At 37.6% G+C, this 17,890-nt stretch overlaps 1 protein-coding gene across 10 annotated transcripts in view; it reads right to left on the reverse strand.

The window, feature by feature from the left end:
* IL1RAPL1 (interleukin 1 receptor accessory protein like 1) overlaps nt 1–17,890 on the reverse strand; it is a 693,884-nt gene that overhangs the window by 329,214 nt on the left and 346,780 nt on the right. Inside the window, exon 1 of one of the 10 annotated variants that reach the window (XM_074534589.1) lies at nt 9,354–9,481. The exons of the other annotated variants lie outside the window; for them this stretch is intronic. The gene's annotated coding sequence lies outside the window, so the exon portion shown is untranslated. Of the gene's footprint in view, nt 1–9,353; nt 9,482–17,890 lie in introns of those variants that run through there. 10 annotated transcript variants of the gene reach the window in all.

Genomic DNA, 17,890 nt, shown 5'->3' on the forward strand with positions numbered 1-17,890 from the left:
GGAATATCCCTTTGGCCAATTTGGGTGAGTTGTCCCAGCAGTGTCCCCTCTCAGTCCCTTGTCCCTCGCCCTTGGGGAGTAGAATGGGAAAAAGAGTTCTTGTGACGCAAGCACTGCTCAGCAATAGTCAGAACACTGGAGTGTTACCAACACCTTTTTAGTCACAAATCCAAAACATAGCTCCACAAAGGCTGCTGTGAATAAACAAAACTCCATCTTGCCCAGACCTGGTGCACAGATTCTTAATCTGTTTGTTTCTATCTGCTACCTTTTTTCAATTATTCATTTCCAGCTCAGGTACTGTCTGTACAGTTACAGCTACAGCGTAGGGATGGAGGCATAATTTAATCAACAGCCACAAAACACAAGTTTGTTTATTAGATTAATTTCCAAAGCCTGATATTAAACTGCATTAATTTCTGTGCCCATCTGAAATGAATTGGTTCTTCTTTGTTATATTTACTATAAAACTTTATTTGAGGGTGGTTCTACATCCTCTGTTTCTTTCACAGAATAGTCTGAGATGGAAGGGATCCACAAAGATAACTGAGTTCAGCTCTTAAGTAAATGGCCCATATTGGGATCATATCCAAAATTTTGGTGTTGTTAGCAGCAAATCCTTATGTGGCTATACCAGATTATCTGCAGTCCTTTTTGAATTTTAAGAGTTCAAGTTTCTTTCCTCCCTGCTCCCCAAACATACTGTCCTGCTAGACTTATTTTGAAAGACAACTCCTGTTATTTTGAAAGACAACTTCCATCCAGTCTCACTATCACACAATTTCTACATAATGTATAACATTTTATGCAATCTTATATATATATTACACATATATGTCTAGATATAGAACCTCAACATGAGGATGTGAAGTCAAGTCTGGTACATGCTGGTCTTACAACTCCTTCTGGAGTGACTAAACAAAGTGACTGAAACAAAATAGTAACTCAGCCTGAAGAGAAGTGGGGAGAGGTTGAACTAATTTCTAAAAATACAACAAGCACATGTAAGGGTAGGGGTTTTTCCCCTTTAGGAAGGAGATTTCCCAGAGAAAAGAATCTCTGGGCCATACTGGGGTATCATGTTGCATAGCAGATGGCAAATTATTTCATCTCTTCCATAATCTCTCAATTATTGAAACTGCTTCTGAAAATACATTCTGTTCACCAGCAGCTTCATTTTGGAGATTATGAGGAAGATCAAGGATTTTTTCATGTTGGAATTTCAGTAGCACTCGAGTAACAGCTGCACTGCATACCTCTAAACTATTTCCACAAAGAACTCAACCACTTAAATCACAAAATTGCTGAATATCAGATGAAGTGTGAAAACTAAATATGTGAGAACTGTCCACTTGCAGTAAATATAAGAAAATACAGATTAGTTCATAACACAAGAGGATTAAAATTAATCAAATGACAACATGTGCATAGGAGAGTACAATTTCCTTGCTGCTGGGACTTATCTAGTGGAAATTTCTTAAACTGCATTATCATGACTATGTGCAGAAATGCAAAGGATTGCAGTGAAATCTTCGGAAAGAGCTAAAACCCAAAGAAACACTTTATTTCAAATGGACTTTGAATCAAAGTATCATTGTTACTTCAAAATTTCAAAGATTAAAAGTCCTAACCATATAATCATTAAGTATAAATAGGCCATGATGTTACAAGGAATATGCATATTTTTAAAAATTAAATATTTCTGTTTATTATTCTATTCTACATTACTTTAACTCCTAAAATATTGGGAGAAACTTAATATATGGAAACTGGGATCTAGGTTTTAAAATATCAATATTCTTTGTGAAAGAATATGTTAACTGCATACAACTCACAGTGGTTTTGATGGCTGTTTCTTGCCTACAGTTATCCTGCTAGACTGAAACTGCAGATATGGATTTATTTAAAGCCATATATGTGCCAGACAGCTATTTGTGTTTAGAACTGCAATTAAATAGAAGCTAGAATGCAGTATAGCATTAGAGAGCACAAAGAAGCTCTAGGAAGTTTTTATTTTTCTTTACTCAATATGACAAAGTAATTTATTTTTCCCAAAGCTGGGAAGAATCTTTTTAATAATCTGTAGCATATATCACTGTTTCAATTTTAGTTACTGTTTGTGGGCATGCGAAAATAGTTGAATTAGTAATTGCAGTGTTCTTGATATGGATGATAAGGATATCGTGTCAATATTTATATCAATATGTTAATACAAATGTATGGTGCCATTAGGAAACTGCTAAGCAAGGCTTTAGTAATAAACAGCAGTTTTGAGACAGTCCAAAAATATTTAAACACTTCAAGAGAGAATAATGTCCTCTTCCCCCGGATGTTTTGGGGCAGGTTGGTGGAGCAGAGCTGGACGGAAAGGCTGAGTCAGGGAGGAGGGAAGGAGGTCCAGGGCAGAGAGGTCAGGCAGGGCAGTGGCTCTGTGGCCTGGCTGTGGCTGTCAGGGCACCCTGGTGGCCTGGGAATGACCAGCAAAGCTCTGGGAAACCAGAGGGATTCTGCTGAGCACAGGTCAGCACTGTGCTGCCACCAGACTGGGGCAAATAATGACTAAAGATGGGGGGAAATCCCCACAAAATGCTCCCTCCAGGAGGCTGTATCTTCAGCAGGTGGCATTTTAAAAAATTACTGCCCTTGTAACAGTCTATTCTGTTCTGTCATTACATATATTAACCAGTTTCAAAAAATCTGCTGATGCAGTATCTATGACACGGGTAATAGGTACTGGTACTCTGGTTTGTGCACATGTGGACAAGCATCCAGCTTCTGGGAAGGACACATTTTCCATCTCTTTTGCATTTTTAGTCCCAAGAACCCTTTAACATTTTCTGTGTGAATGACTGAAAGGAAAAATAAATCCTTGACATTACCCTGAACCTCACTACCAGCACCAACTACCATAATGATTAGGAAATATGTATTAAGCAAATATAAGAAATGTAGTCATTGTCAGTTTGTAGATCCTCTTTTATACAAAAAAACCCCATTATTTAATGGCTACTGGGACTACTAACAGCTTCTGGGAACAAGAAAAAAATTATTCTCATTTCCCAAAACCAAAAGAAAACTTTCTATTAATGTATAACAGTGGGATAATTTATCATCAAATGCCTAAAGAAAGGACATTTTCTTATGAAACAGAAACTAATTTTTAATTGAAGATGCTTTTATGATGTATTCTCCTTTACTGCAGATGTTACTAAGTAAAAGCATGGTAGTTTAAGCCAAAAGGAACTTCATTAAAGACTTAGCAAGAAACAATAATATTAACTGAACTTTAAAAAGAAAATATTAACTATAGTAAATCTGCATTCCAGGATTACAAAAAGTCATTATAAATCTATTTGTACACTTTTTCTCTGTTTTAGAAGAACCCATATTATTACAGCATCTGGCATTTTCCTTCCTTTTCTTTGGGTCCATATTAAGCCAAGAAGCTAAAGCTTAAGAAATTTATTAAATTTTGTAAATCTTTGCTCCTGTCTTTGACATTTTCTCTGTTCCCACATCCACATGCCACATGTTTGCCACACTTGAGACAGCTTACCAAAGAGAAAGAGGTCACCAGAGTAATACAGTAGTTCACTATCTCAATCTCATTAGGCAAAGAAAATTTAAATCACTAATATTTGAGTTTGAGCAGAAAACTTCACATCTTTCACCAAAGTTTACTTTAAGGCTTAGTCTGAATGTTTTGGTTGAAGCAAATCTAAAGAAATAGAAAGGATTTAATTGAGTTAGGAATCCAAATCCCACAAAACTCAGATAAAAGCTTCCTCAGTTACCTTTGTGGATCAGGTAAGCACACTGATGTGATTAGCTGCATTGAATTTCAAAGACAAAAATCAAAACATCAGAGCACTTCCTTTTCTCTACTTATGCTATATTCTAGAATACATTCAAAATTAAAACTCATTATATAAAGCAAACAAAATACATTATTATACTGAAATACATTTTTGCATTCTGATTCTATGAATACCATAGAAATATTTTTTGACTGAAATTTTGAAAACGTTTTAAATGAGAAAAATATGTCATCTTCAACTGAAAGAAAATTTTCTGATATATTATAAAATAAATTTCTCATTCTGGTTAAACAAACAGACGCAAGATTGATTGTGGAATTGCTTTTTCCTACAGTTACATTGGGACTCATGATCAGGTTGGATGGCTCAAATTTGCCCTAGCTAGAGCTGTCCCAATGGGAAATGGAGTACCCAAAAGTTGGGTAGATGGGATAGATGGGAAGATGAGATACCAGGAGCTGTCCCAGTGGGAAAATGAGAGACAGCAAGGGTTGTCCCAAAGGGAAGACAATGGCAGAAAGAAATTCATAAACTCAACTCCCCAAGTGAATACCAGGAGCTTCTTGCAGGAGTTGCCCATGGCCTCTGGCTCCTGGCTCACCAATCCAAGAAACCCACTGACCCTAGGGAAGAGGAAGACTGAGCAAGCAGACTAATTTGCATAAAATACAAGGGAATTTTTTAAACAATATAAGATAGAATATTAAATACTTAGAGAGCCACATAATTGGTGTGTTAATATATGTAAATAATGAAAAGAATTGATAGTTCTCGTGCTGGCTTTGAGGATTTGCCATCCAGTATCTCTTTCCGTGCAGAACTGAAAATAAATCAAATACTTCCACTCTGTGGGGGATTTTACTTCCACTCTCTGGGGGACTGGCTTTCATGCACACCATGGGAAAGAACAAATTTTGGGATAGCAGCTTTGCCATGGACACATCAATAAAGCATGATGGTTTTCCAACCATGCTAGCCTGTGCCTAGTCCATATTGGGAGCAAGACAGGTGCAGACAAGACAGCTGAGATTTCAAATTTAATTGCTGCACAGTCACTGTGGCCAAGCTGGTCACCATTCACCACTTCACCCACAAGAGCCTCTCTGGGAGCAAGAGACAAATCACAGAGGTCACCTCTCTGAGTCAGCTCCCTGAGTCCTGTACCAAAAAGCTGTCATCCAGCTGTTTTGGGAATCTCCTGGACCTGTTTCCACCAGTTTTCTGGTGTTCTCAATTAACACCCACAAGCTCAAAGGCCTAAAGAAAGGACATATTTTCTTATGAAACAGAAACTAATTTTTAATTTAAGATGTTTTATACACCCCCATAAAGACAAGGAGGGTTGATTTGGAGGCATCTCTTGGTTCCATAAACAAGAAATTTTTGGTGCCACTGGCTTGGCTGGGTGTCCAAGCGCAGACTCCCATGATGACAGTCACATCATTTGTTTTTCCCTCAGTCCTTACACAGAAGTCTGGACATTGCAGCCCCTCCATTACATCTGATGTTCACAACAGTGCCTTGCACACTCCCAGTGGTGCCCTGCACACTCATGCACTGTAGCAGTCCTTGCACACTCATATGCTGTAGCAGTGCTTTGTACACTCACACACTGCAGCCCTTGCACTCATACACTACAGCAGTGCCCTGCACTCATGCCCTGCAGCAGTCCTTGCACACTCATGCTGTAGCAGTGCCTTGCACACTCACACCCTGCAGCAGTGTCCTGCACACTCACACACTGCAGCAGAGCCGTGCACACTAACACTGCAGCAGTCCTTGCACTCTTACATGCTGCAGCAATCTTGCACACTCACATACTGCAGCAGTCCTTGCACACTTGCACACTCACATGCTGCAGCAGATTTTGCACACTCATGCTGTAGCAGTGCCCTGCACTCATGCCCTGCAGCACTGCACCAGACAATCACAAGGGAGTCTTGCACACTCCTCTGCTGCCCCTGTGCCCTTCACACCACGCTGCAGCAGTGCACTGGTGCTCAGAGCAGTGAGCTGTGCACACTCACACTCAGTGGGGCTGTGTCTCTTTGCACACTCACAAGGGTGCCCTGCTTGCACACCCCCTCATGCTCACAATCCTGCTCTGCACCTTTCTGAAGGAACCCAGCCTGCAAACCCACACTGTGCCTTTCCAGACGCTGAAGAAATGAACATTTGTACAAAGGAATTCAATGAAATTACAAATGGTTGTAAGAGCACCTTATAACCCAAATATTCCTCTGAGACTCACTTTTATTGAGTGATACTTCACTCTGTTTGATCTCTGTACAGTCTTTTTGCTGCCTCTAATGCACGGAGGTAAAGAAAACTCTTGTATATTTTTCAAGATAAGGTCACAGAGCTGAAATAGATTTTGATCTGTGAATATTTAAAACTTCTTCAGGGATTTTTCAATTTTTGAAGTGATTCACATTCTATGTATCTTCACTGTCCTTCTCTACACATATAGGCACCCTTAAATATACAATTCAATTATTAATGATGAATTTTCTTGAACGGTATAAGAAATGCCAATGAGAACAAAATCTGAGTGCAATCTGGAGCTGTGAAATTTGAGGGTCACTGGTGTCGCAGCCCTCTGCTAATACTGTAGGAAGGCAACATGTGGAATGTACAAATATAGGATCAGATCTATGTCAGAAGAAAGGAGGTGTGACTGAAGTAGACAAATAGAAATAGATACCCTCATCTGTACAAACAAACATGAATTTCTGAGTTTATGTCCAGATGGAGCAGACTAAAAAGATCAAACACTTTTTCTATTAGGAAAAAAAAAAGAAACTACTTCTCCTTTTCCTCTTCTGAACTAAAAGAAATAAAATTAGAGGTAATGAAGTAGAAAAAAAGGGTATATCAAAAAAATGAGAAAGAACCAAGACTGGACCATCCTGAAAGGTGGAGAAAACACATGAAAAACAACATATTTGATAAATTTTCATATACTTTTCACCAGCAGAAGTGCTTATATCTCTCCTTGTTTAGTCTTGTTTTGTTATTTTCCTCCTCAGAATTCAAGTTTTTTTTTTCATGTGAATACAATAGCAAACAAGTGAATTCCTTTAATAGTTCATATTATCCCCCCATACATTCCTTCTGGGGTAAATAATAAGTATCAATTTAGAACATTTTCCATCACAAAGTTCATGCATGAACACGTTTGACTGTTTTAGGATGTGTTAAACCTGAGGTCTGTCTCTTTTTGGAGAGGACTGCAATTCCTGGTAGACAGATAGAAGAAGATACAGAAAAGCCTAAAACTGCAACACTGAGTTCTGAATTTCCAAGCAATTGAAGCAGTGGGGAAGAATTTTAGCTTGAATACAAGTTTCCTTGTCATAAACAAGTTACTTATTTTGCTTGGACTTCCTACAGCCTTTATGCCTCTGGATAAAAATTCTTGGGTCATTCTAGTGTCTTCAATCTGTGTTTAGACACCAGGTTAACTGCCTGAAATAGAGATACAGCAGGAGAACAATAGCCTACCAGGACTCTCTAAGAAACCAGGAGAGAAAAACAAAACAACATACACAGGTATACACATAAACATTTTTCTTCTTTTTTTGTGTGTGTCTTTTGGGGGGGGTTTGTTTATTTTATATTGTTTTGGTTTTGGTTTTCCTTGCTGTTTTTTTTTTTTTCCTGTCTTGAGTAAGAAATATATATATATATACTTATAAGTATAGTATATACAGCTTACATATATTTATAAGATAGGATAAATTTGGCTCACTTTACCTGGCCTGCACTGACTGGGCATGAAACAGCCCAATATTAGCACAGTAGTGCACAAGCTGTTAAGTTTTGTACTTCAGGTTGGGAGCAGCTCTGTGCTAATGAGACCACACAGCTTCCAGCCTGGAAAGCTGCACAGCTCACAGCTGTCAGTGTGGGCATCCACAAGTAACACAGAACTTCTACTTCCCCTTTCCAGACGAGCTCAGCCTCTCAAAGCAGTCAGAGCAGTTACAGCAACCCCTCATTCATTCTCTCACACACCTTCCCTGGGGTTTCCTGCTTTCTGCCATTCATTGTCCCATTTTACAGCAATAAATTAGTGCCACTCCAGCAGCTCGGGCTGGCTGCTCACATGGCATTTCTCAGCACATTAGCCAAGCAGTAGGAGAAGCCACATGTGTCTCTCATTTGACACTTGAGTCTCATTTCACACTTGGGTTTGCCAACAGAGTAAGAAATAGTATTTATCAAGCTTCTCCTCAGCACAGTCTTCTTAATATCAAGGGAAAATTGTCTTTGAGAGTAAAATTGTCTCTAGTTGAGAGATGTTTTCTGCACTTCTATGTTGAGAGTGTAAGTAAACTTAGTTCTCACACTGGTCATCAGCAGCTTAATTAGCACTGCCCTCTAAAAGGGCTTGATCTTTAATGACAAAAATTGTAACCAAGGAAAAGGTTTAATTATTTCGGTAGCTTAACCATAGCAAACAACCAACATGAATAAAAAGATCATAGCTTTACAGAAAAGGCTGATTAATACAAATGACCCTGACATGTAGAATTTTGAAATAAATCTCTTTTTCTTTCTGCTAACCTTTGAAATTGAGGCCAACTCTTTTTTAGAGGATTTTTTTATTTAGAATAAAATCATATCATGATACACAGACCTACTAGCAGCAAGACAGAAAAAAGAAAATTTAAGGTAAGATTTTATGCCTACTTACATGGCAATTGCAAATCCGTTCTTTAATGTGCCACTAACCCAGAGGGGCAGATAAGGAAATAAAATCAAAACTAAAACATAGCCACTGTATAGTATGTGTGAAATTTGATGCGATTAAACTTTACTGTATGGCACATAAAGGAAATAAACAGGATAAGGTATGTAAATATTAATCCCAAAGTTCTCACAGACTTCATCCTCAGGAAGCTGCTTATCTGTTTTCTCAGAAGAGATTTTTAAAATTATGATTAAAAAAAGAAAGAAATTGAGAGACTATTTTTAGTTATAGGAATTGAGAGATCAAAATTAAAATCAAGGTCTTCTATTTAACTTGGCCTGCTTTAGATGATTATTTATGAACTCTAGGTGATATGACATTTTCGTTATTATTAAAATATTATTAGTAACTCCATAGTTAAAGACACACTGAGATTTTTGCTGAAAGTGATTAAAATTCTTCCATTTCACACTTCACTGGTTTAATCCTTGGTTTAGAGTTAACACAGTATCTTCGTAGCAGAACTGATTTTCTTTTTTTCAAAAATTTCTCACAGAGAAAAAAAAAAACAAAACCAAACCCGAACATGTAATCAATTCCTTCTGGATTTTTCTTTTATCTTCTAAATGTTTCCTATGTTCCTTCTCAAAATCATGAAAATCACACAGTTCAAACTTACATTATACAGCTTTGTATGTAACCACATTTTAGACAGGTTACATGTCAAAACATTTTATTCTATTCATGCATTATATCCCCCTCACAAAAGTTGAATTAGAAGCCTAAACCTTCTTTTCTCTTTTCTAAAATTCAGTATCTGACTCTATCTCTATCATTACCTTTTATCCAGTTTTTTTGAAGAAGAGATAACTAGACAAACCAGCAAAATTATCTGTTCAATTCACTGAAATCAGGGTGCCTTCAAAATTGGGTCAGTCTTAATAAACAATGCTTTTTAGAATGGAAGCTGGAAAATAGAACAAATATATAACATTAAACTCAAAAATATATTCACTTTTTCCTGTTAAATAATTATATTTTATATTCATACTACTACACAACAACATAGAACTTAATGCAAAATATCAGTACTTGAAATATAACATATACTAGACTTCAGTTTTCTTATCTTTTGTTTATGATAAAAAGGTCTAACATTGCTATTCATGGGAAATCCAGATTTTAAAATGAACAATCCTCAGCAAAATTATATTACCAGCCCTCTGGACTTGCCTTACATAGGAAAAATCCCTGTTTTCTTTTTGCTGGAAAGCTTCTCTCCTATACAGAAGTTCCCTGAGCTGATGCTCAGTCAGGAGTCCCTCAAGTGCCTGCACATGCACTGCTGTGATGGGTTAACCCCAGCCAGATGCCAGGTGCCCACAGAGCTGCTCTACAACTCCCTCCTCAGCTGGACAGGTAAAAGAAAATAAATATACCAAAAGGCTCATGAGCTGAGGTAAGGACAGGGAGAGATCCCTCAACAAATACTGCCACAGGCAAAACAGACTCTGTGTGGAAAAATTAATTTATTACCAATCAAAATCAGAATAGGATAATGAGATGCAAACCAAATTTTAAAAATACTGCGAGCTTAATTTTACTCCAAATTCTCTATTTCCATCCCCACAGTGGCACAGGGAGATGGGCAGTGGGAATTGTTGTGGTCAGTTCCTCACAAGTTGATCACATCTGCTGCTGCTTCCTCCTCAGGGAAAGGAATCCTGCCCCTGCTCCAGCATGGGGTCCCTCCCACAGAAGAAAACCCTTCCCAAACTTCTCCAATGTGAATCCCATGGAATGAAGCTCTTCATGAACAAGAGACCTGTTGGTCCCTGAAGAAATGTCTTTTCCTTCCCTCTCATCACTTTCCTGTCTGTATAGGAGTGTGTTTTCTCATTAGTGGGAAAAAGGGCATTCAAATTTTGTGTCTAGTGCATTACAGAGATGCCAGGTATACATCTTTTCTTGGTTATCTTAATATTTTCCTGTTCTAATGTTGCTGGAGGGGGCCAGAACAACATATGAACTACACCCCAGCTAGCTGACAAAGGTATTAAAAGACGTATTTGTCTAAAAAAGAGCAGAATTCACTCCACTACAGCCATGTATAGTAAAACTGCCTGAAAGGATCAAATTAGTAAGTGCCCAAAACACTCATGAGAGAGTGGGTGTTTCACTCTGGCAATAAGATTTTAGAAATATGGTATTTTTTTGCTGTTCTCTGATTTCCAGACATATTGAAAATTTTCAGCCTCACTAGAAAATGAATTAATTTATGAGGTTTTTAATTCATCCTTGATTTGGTTGCTTTTGATTTAAAGTATTCTGTCTGGGTTTTTTGTTTGTTTGGTTGGTTTTTTGTTTGTTTGGTTGTTTTTTTCTTTTCCATTTGTTTGGCTTTTATTTTGTTTTTGTTGTTGGTTGTGGTTTTTTGCTTTGGTTTTGTTTTGTTTTTTTTTTTATTTTGCCACATGTATCCAACATCACACAACAGTGTTAATAAATAGTCTGCTATGGAAAACTTCCATAATTTGTTCCTATTACGATGCAAATAAACCTCTTAACAAGGAAACAGAAAAAAAAGTTTTCAGAACTAACTCATAGTGTTATGTGACAGATATTTTGTTTCCAGTGTGAAATATCCTGCAGATCTATTGTGAAAAGCATGTTTTAAAGACCATTAGAATATCAGATTACATCAAGGCATTCAATGATGTAGAATTATTAACTTCTTTGTGAATCAAGCCCTATTGAAAAGGAGGCTACATAATGTAATAGTAAAAGAATTAACCACTGTGAATAAAAGACATTGAAATTAAATTCTAAAATGTTAGAATCAAAAAAGTTACATAGTAAATATAAGGTAATGAAAAACCATCCAAAAGTAAATGAGGATCTGAAGATTTCATGAGTTAGTATTTTGATCTATCTGCATATAAATGCATTCTATCTTTTATTAGAAAAATCATAAGAACTATTTCACTGAAATAAACATGTAGAGATACTGGAGGCTAATGAAAATAACTTTTCATGGGGAAATATGTGATATATACTTGAATATTACAGAAAATCAATTATGCACAAACAAAGTGAAATTCATCAAGTTTTATCACAATAACACTACTCCTAAACACTATTGTACAGTGCACATACACAGACTTTGAAAGAATTTTAAAATGCCCATTTTTCTCTTCCATTATAAAGTAATCCAATATTTTTAATGGCAAAGCAAGCCCAGGTCTTCTGAGGCAATGTTTCTTGTTGTCTATCAGATCTATCAAAGGAGGAAATAGAGATTCTTATAGTAATTCTTATGTTAAGACTACTTTGGTTTTTTATTTCCTGAAAATCATACTGGAAATTGCTGCAGTCTCCATCGTTGATTGTTTAGAAACTCTCTTGTATTTCACAGCCCATATTTAATTTATACTTTACATTTATCCGTGGTCAGTTTATATCTACTCTTTGTGCAAATGTACTTAATTTATCATCTCTTATTTGTGACTAGCAATTTGGGAAAGCCCTACAGACACCTTATGGTCATCTCCTATGCTCATCTGAAAGGAAGAGGAGAGAAAAACCAGTTTGACTCATCAATGTGTATCTTGATCACTGCAGTACAAGGAACACTCCCCTGGAACATGTGGAATATTACTAGTAATACTAAGAAGTTTCTTTGTAGCATCAAATTATACTAACAAAAAATGGTGTTTTTTTTTTGAAGATACATTAAAAACATTGGAACCAGTGCACTTCAAAGGCAGAATTAAAAAACAGCAGCACTGAAAATAATTACTTCAGCCACTGATGCTATAAGTTGCAGCCAGATGGGTCTAGCATTGTCAAAAGAAAAATGCAAACGTATTAATTTCAATAAAAGGCTTCAAGAAAACTTTATCAATATCTTTATCAATATCCAATATGATCACATCAGACTATAGTCAGTTATTTCCTTTAGGTTTTCTCCAGTTTGAATAAAACAGTATATGCTGCCTGGCAGAATTTGAGATCACTCCAAGAGAACCATTACATTCAATTTTCATTACCCATTTCCTCATTATAATTTATTATTGACATTTTACATCTATTGCTAAAGTACACACACAGAAGTAGTGAATCTCAATACACCAATACCAAAGACTGGAGACATGCTCTTGCAAGAAATAAAAAAATAAAAGTATTCTATTTGCTTCATTTTACCACAAGGTGATTATTAAGAATTATTTAATTCATATATTGTAAAACATATGGAAAATTGTGATTTTTGAGTGCTGACTATCCAGAATGTCTACTTTAGGTATCTAACTGGAGTGCCCAACAGAAACTTGGTTTCCTGACTACTCAATAGAGAAAGTTTATCAAGGAAGCAAGCTGGAATATGAAAATTAAACAGTTAAAATTAGGTGATGACTAAATTTGCCATGTTTGCAGATGGAGACCTTGAGCACTGAATCCTGGAGGAGAGACCTGCCCACAGGGTTGCAACAGCAGCACCTGCCCTTCCTGTCCTCTGCATCTCTGCTGATGGGACAGGTCATCTCCCTGAGCAGAAGCCAATGAACAAGGACAAGTTACAGCACAAGAGATGAACTGAAACCAAGATTGTTTCCAGTTTATACAATGATATCAGATCATGAACTGTGGTGGGCCTTGTAACATGGGTGGGAAAATACAAAGGAATGTTTTGCTGCGTAGCCACAGGTAGGACCCCCTACAATTTCTAAGACAGAGAGTCACCACTTTTACAGCAGAGCACACACAAAAAGGAGTTTTTGCTGTAAGAACACAGTAATCTCCAGATTTCCAGTGAAAGAAAATCATATCTCCATACCTTGGTTTTGTAGTCTGTACATAGTCATGAACAATATCCTTCAGCCTGCCTTTTCCCACACCCCTGACAAGAGCGGGGCTAGAGAGGAAGAGATAATACCAAAGTGGCATTGCTTCTGAACACCACTGGCTAAGCATATTTCCCCTCTTTTCAGCAAAACAGAAAAGGAGTTTTCCCACCTCCCTTTCCCACTTCCGGAGAGCGTAAGTTGCCAAAAATCAGCTCTCAACAGCTCTAAAGCTGGAGCCAAGCAAGCTAGCCTATGTGAAGAAACCAGACAACTGAACAAACCCATGGGCTGAAATCAACCCCCAGTGCTTCACAGATATTCTGCTCAAAACCATTTCAAAATATACACACAGATACATTACAGCAGATCAGTTTCACCCAGTGAGAAACAAATTAACATCTGTCTAGGAAATGATGCTGTGTTGTACACTTTGTCTTTCACTGCAAGTCCCCTTCCAGTTTTCATTCAATTTTAATTCCTCCTCAAGTCTGTTTTTCTGAAGAGTGAACAACTCGGGGATTGCAACTCTGAACTGCATGTTTTCTAGCTAGTGAAAAATGTATGTGTTCTTGTAGGTAATCTTGCCAAGACAAATAAAATTTAAAAACAGTGATTTTTATTATTAAGCCTGCTTTCTCAGATATGGGAATTTCAGAGTCCCTGAATTCAGTAATAATATCTGCTGTAAGAGATTAGGCAGGCAAGTACTAATTAAACTGCTGGGCAACAGCCACGTTATCATTGCTAAACGAGAAATACCTGAAGAGATGGGTCTCAAACAAAGGAAGGAGATGCTGCTTTAAATAATTCAATGGTTCTTCAGTTCACCAGACCTTTCAGATGATAGAGTCTGAAGCTTACAAAGATAATGGCTTTTGTCTTTTGGTTTTGGAAGAAACTAAGAAAATATTTGAACTTCAAAGAAAAAAAAAAAAAACAAACAAACCACAAAGCATACTCTAAGTGGCATAAAAGCTGCAACACAACATACATGTGTTTTCTATTAATTTCTTAAGTTTCTGCAAGATAATCCCAATACCTTGCCCCTTTCCCTTGCAGGAAGAGTTTATCTTTCACCCACCTGTAGATCAATGTAATATAAAGAGAGACTGATGACGTTAGCTGCTAATTTTGATTAACAGTAATGGTAGCATTAAAACTTAACAGTAGTAGTAGTAGCAGTAGTAGTGGTAGTAGTAGTAATGGCATTAATAATAATTTTTTTTAGAAGGAAAACTATAGGATAGCAAAAGCAAAAAAATGAGTTTGACAGACATAGAAACTACCTCACTGTCTCTCACTAACCATTTTCCAGGGGTTATTTGGTCAAACGGATTCAGAATCTAAATTCTGATTAAAGTGAGTGAAGTGTCATAGACAGTTTCCTGTTAGCCATTGTGAAAATCAGAAATAGAATTTCACCACTATGATCAAGTCTTTTAAAGGCCATTACAATTTCCAGCTGGATATTCCCTTTGATAACTACACCTGTTCAGCACTTTTTTCATCCTTTTTAGAGATGTGATGCAGTGCTTGTATTGTTGAAAAGGCGTATTTCAAACGTGTGTTAACTCTCTTCTCAAAGAGTAAAATTGTTGCATATATTTTTAAAGAGAAGTCACTGCAGCATCATTAGTTTATAATTAATTAGTTTGCAATCAAAGGCATAACTGGAAATAAATAAAATCGTTATGAGCATTGATGTTTACTGTTTTGCACAGAAGACGTAACCATGTCCATACATATTTTGGTATAAAATTAATTTTTCCTGTTGGTCTCCTGATGGCATGCAGTTCCAGAGAAATCAGATTCACTGTTGACTAAGAAAACTAAATTTTTAGTAGCATTTACAAAGCAACAGCACTCCAACATATGTGATTATTGCAATAATAATTACCAATATTAATAATTAAGTATTAAAAACTGCATTATATTAAATATATGGCAGAATAAACATCAAAAAAGAGTGATAATACCAAACCATACTTTCTCTCCTTTGACAGAGAGTTTGAATTTTACAGGTATGGTGTTTTAAGTGAGCTGATGAAAAAACTCAAAAGCTCATAACTTTTCCTTATTACCTACACTTAGCACACAATTACTTTTGTATTCTGAATGTTCAGAAGTCCCTTAAGTGAGCATTCCTCACTCAATACCTTTTTTACTTAAAGATAAGCAACCACTTATAGCTTGGGGTACTTACTTGGCTATTACAGGCTATTAAACTAAAATATTAACAGTGCAGGTAAACAAGCTTTTTTCTGTATTGTGTTTCACTTTTAAACAGGAATGATTAGCTCAATTTTCATAATTTTAGATGACAAGTTGTCAAAAATATGCTTTTCCCCTTCCTGATGTGTCTTGAAAAAGCACTATCTCTCTCCTTCTAAATGATTCAAAAATCTCTTACCAGAATATTTAGTGCTCTTAAAAAAAAAAAAAAAAAAGAAAACAGAACAACAGAAAACATGCAGTTGTGCAAGACAAAGCTGTGCATAATGTACATGTATTATAGGAATTCATTGAAAGTGCCACATCTCTCATGCATCAGATGAAGTACTCCAGATATGTATGTCAGGATTTTCAAAGGGCAGTAAGAGAATATCTATAGAGACAAGGTCAATTAATGTTTTAAAGTCCCAAGCACTGATTTATAAATCCAGTAAAAACAATTCAGTGAAACATCTTTTTCTTGAAATAATTCAGATCATGCTTTTTTTCCCCCCTACATACTAAAAAGACATTTTAGATATTGGATGAGGCACTGTGCCCTGAATTTATTCATGTAGGGGAAAAAACCCCAGTGTACTCCCACTACTTTCCTGTCTGGCCATCCATGTGCCACTCTCAGCAATTCTGTCACCACCTGGCCTGGCACCAAGGACCCTTCCCAGTGACACAGGCCACACTCCCAGCCAGACAAGGCTTCCTTGATAGCTCAACCCCAGATTTCCCAGATCAGAGTCTCAGACACCTAAATCCTTAAAATAATTTAATCATGTGCAGGAACAAAATGACAGCTAGAGCTGGGTGCCTCTGAGGAGGGACCTTGACCAGAGGAAATTCCAAGGTTCTAAACCCTCACAGTCTAAATGCTGGAAAGTCTGGGGCTCGGTGGCTCCTGACATGTCTCTGGGTGTCCCTCACCTGGCCACATGTCCTGGGCCATTTATTTGTTAAACAAAGGGTCATCACCCCTTCACAGACCCTTTCCTCATGCTCCTGACACTCAAAGCTCAGCCTGCTGCTCTCTCTGCAGCTGCACTCTGAGCTACCTGCCCTGAATATATTCATTGGCACCACTTTCACTGTACTGTGCTGGTAGTTAAAGTTCAGGAGACATAAAAAATACTTGGTTTTCACTTTTATTTTCCTTTCCAAATTTCTTTCCATTCACTTGAAAGTATATTTTTCCTTACAGAGTTCTATTCTTAGTTATAAGCATTTTTATCAATGTTTATGGTCTGTCTTTCCCACTTTGGCGGTTTGCTAAGGGCTCCTACAGGGAGAACTGATCCTGACAAGGAAAAATCATAGAATCAATAAAGATTAGAAAAACCTGCATTGTCATGGAGCCCAAACCTTGACCAATCAACTAGACTCTGTAAACCTTGTAAATTAGGCCACAGCAGTAAGTGCCACATCCAGTCATTTCTTGAGCACCTCCAATGGCAGTGACTCCATTACTTTCCTCAGCAGTCCATTCCAATTCTCAGCTACCCTTTCTGTGAAGGAATTCTTCCTCATGTCCAGCCTGAGCCTCTCCTTATGCAGCTTGAGGCCATTTTGTCTTGTCCTGTCTCTAGTTCCTGGGGAGAAAAGGCTGATTCCTATCTTTGCTATAACCTCCTTTCAGGCAGAGGGCAATGAGGCCTGCCCTGAGCCTTTCTCCAGATTAAGCACCCTCAGCTCCCTCAGCTGGTCCTCACGGGACTGACTCTCCCGACCCTTCCCCAACTCTGCTGCCCTTCTCTGGTCCCATTTCAGTCCCTCAATGCCTTTCCTGCAGTGAGAGGCTCAAAACTGGACACAGGATTTGAGGCGTGGCCTCAGCAGTGCTGAGCACAGGGGGACAATCCCTGCCCTGGTCCTGCTGCCACACTATTGCTGATCCAGGCCAGGTGCCATTGGCCTTCCTGGCGCCCTGGGCACTTTTTTATTCATGGCATATTACAACCTCGATTCCAAAATACATACGCACAAGTTTATATTAAAGATTTTGATGACGAAAATTAATAAGTCCTCCCACATGCTGAGGGTTTTTCAGATGTCAAATGTCATCAAAACTGAGACCAAACGGTCTCTTTGCAACTTCTATTTCTTTTCTGCTTTTTCATCTTCCCGTCAACCATTTCAAGCAGGTAAGAAGCTGTGAGGCAGATTTTTATATGGCAAAGCATGCGAAGGCAGGGACAGGTTTTTGAATTGTATTTGCAGTTTTAATTTGCTAGGCAGAAGCTAATCTTCCTCTGTTGTATCCTTGGCTTACAGAAACCCACAGTGGGATTATTGTGCCTTCCCAAGTGCCAATG

This window comes from Zonotrichia albicollis, chromosome 2 (genome assembly GCF_047830755.1).
Source record: "Zonotrichia albicollis isolate bZonAlb1 chromosome 2, bZonAlb1.hap1, whole genome shotgun sequence".
Classification (NCBI taxonomy): domain Eukaryota; kingdom Metazoa; phylum Chordata; class Aves; order Passeriformes; family Passerellidae; genus Zonotrichia; species Zonotrichia albicollis.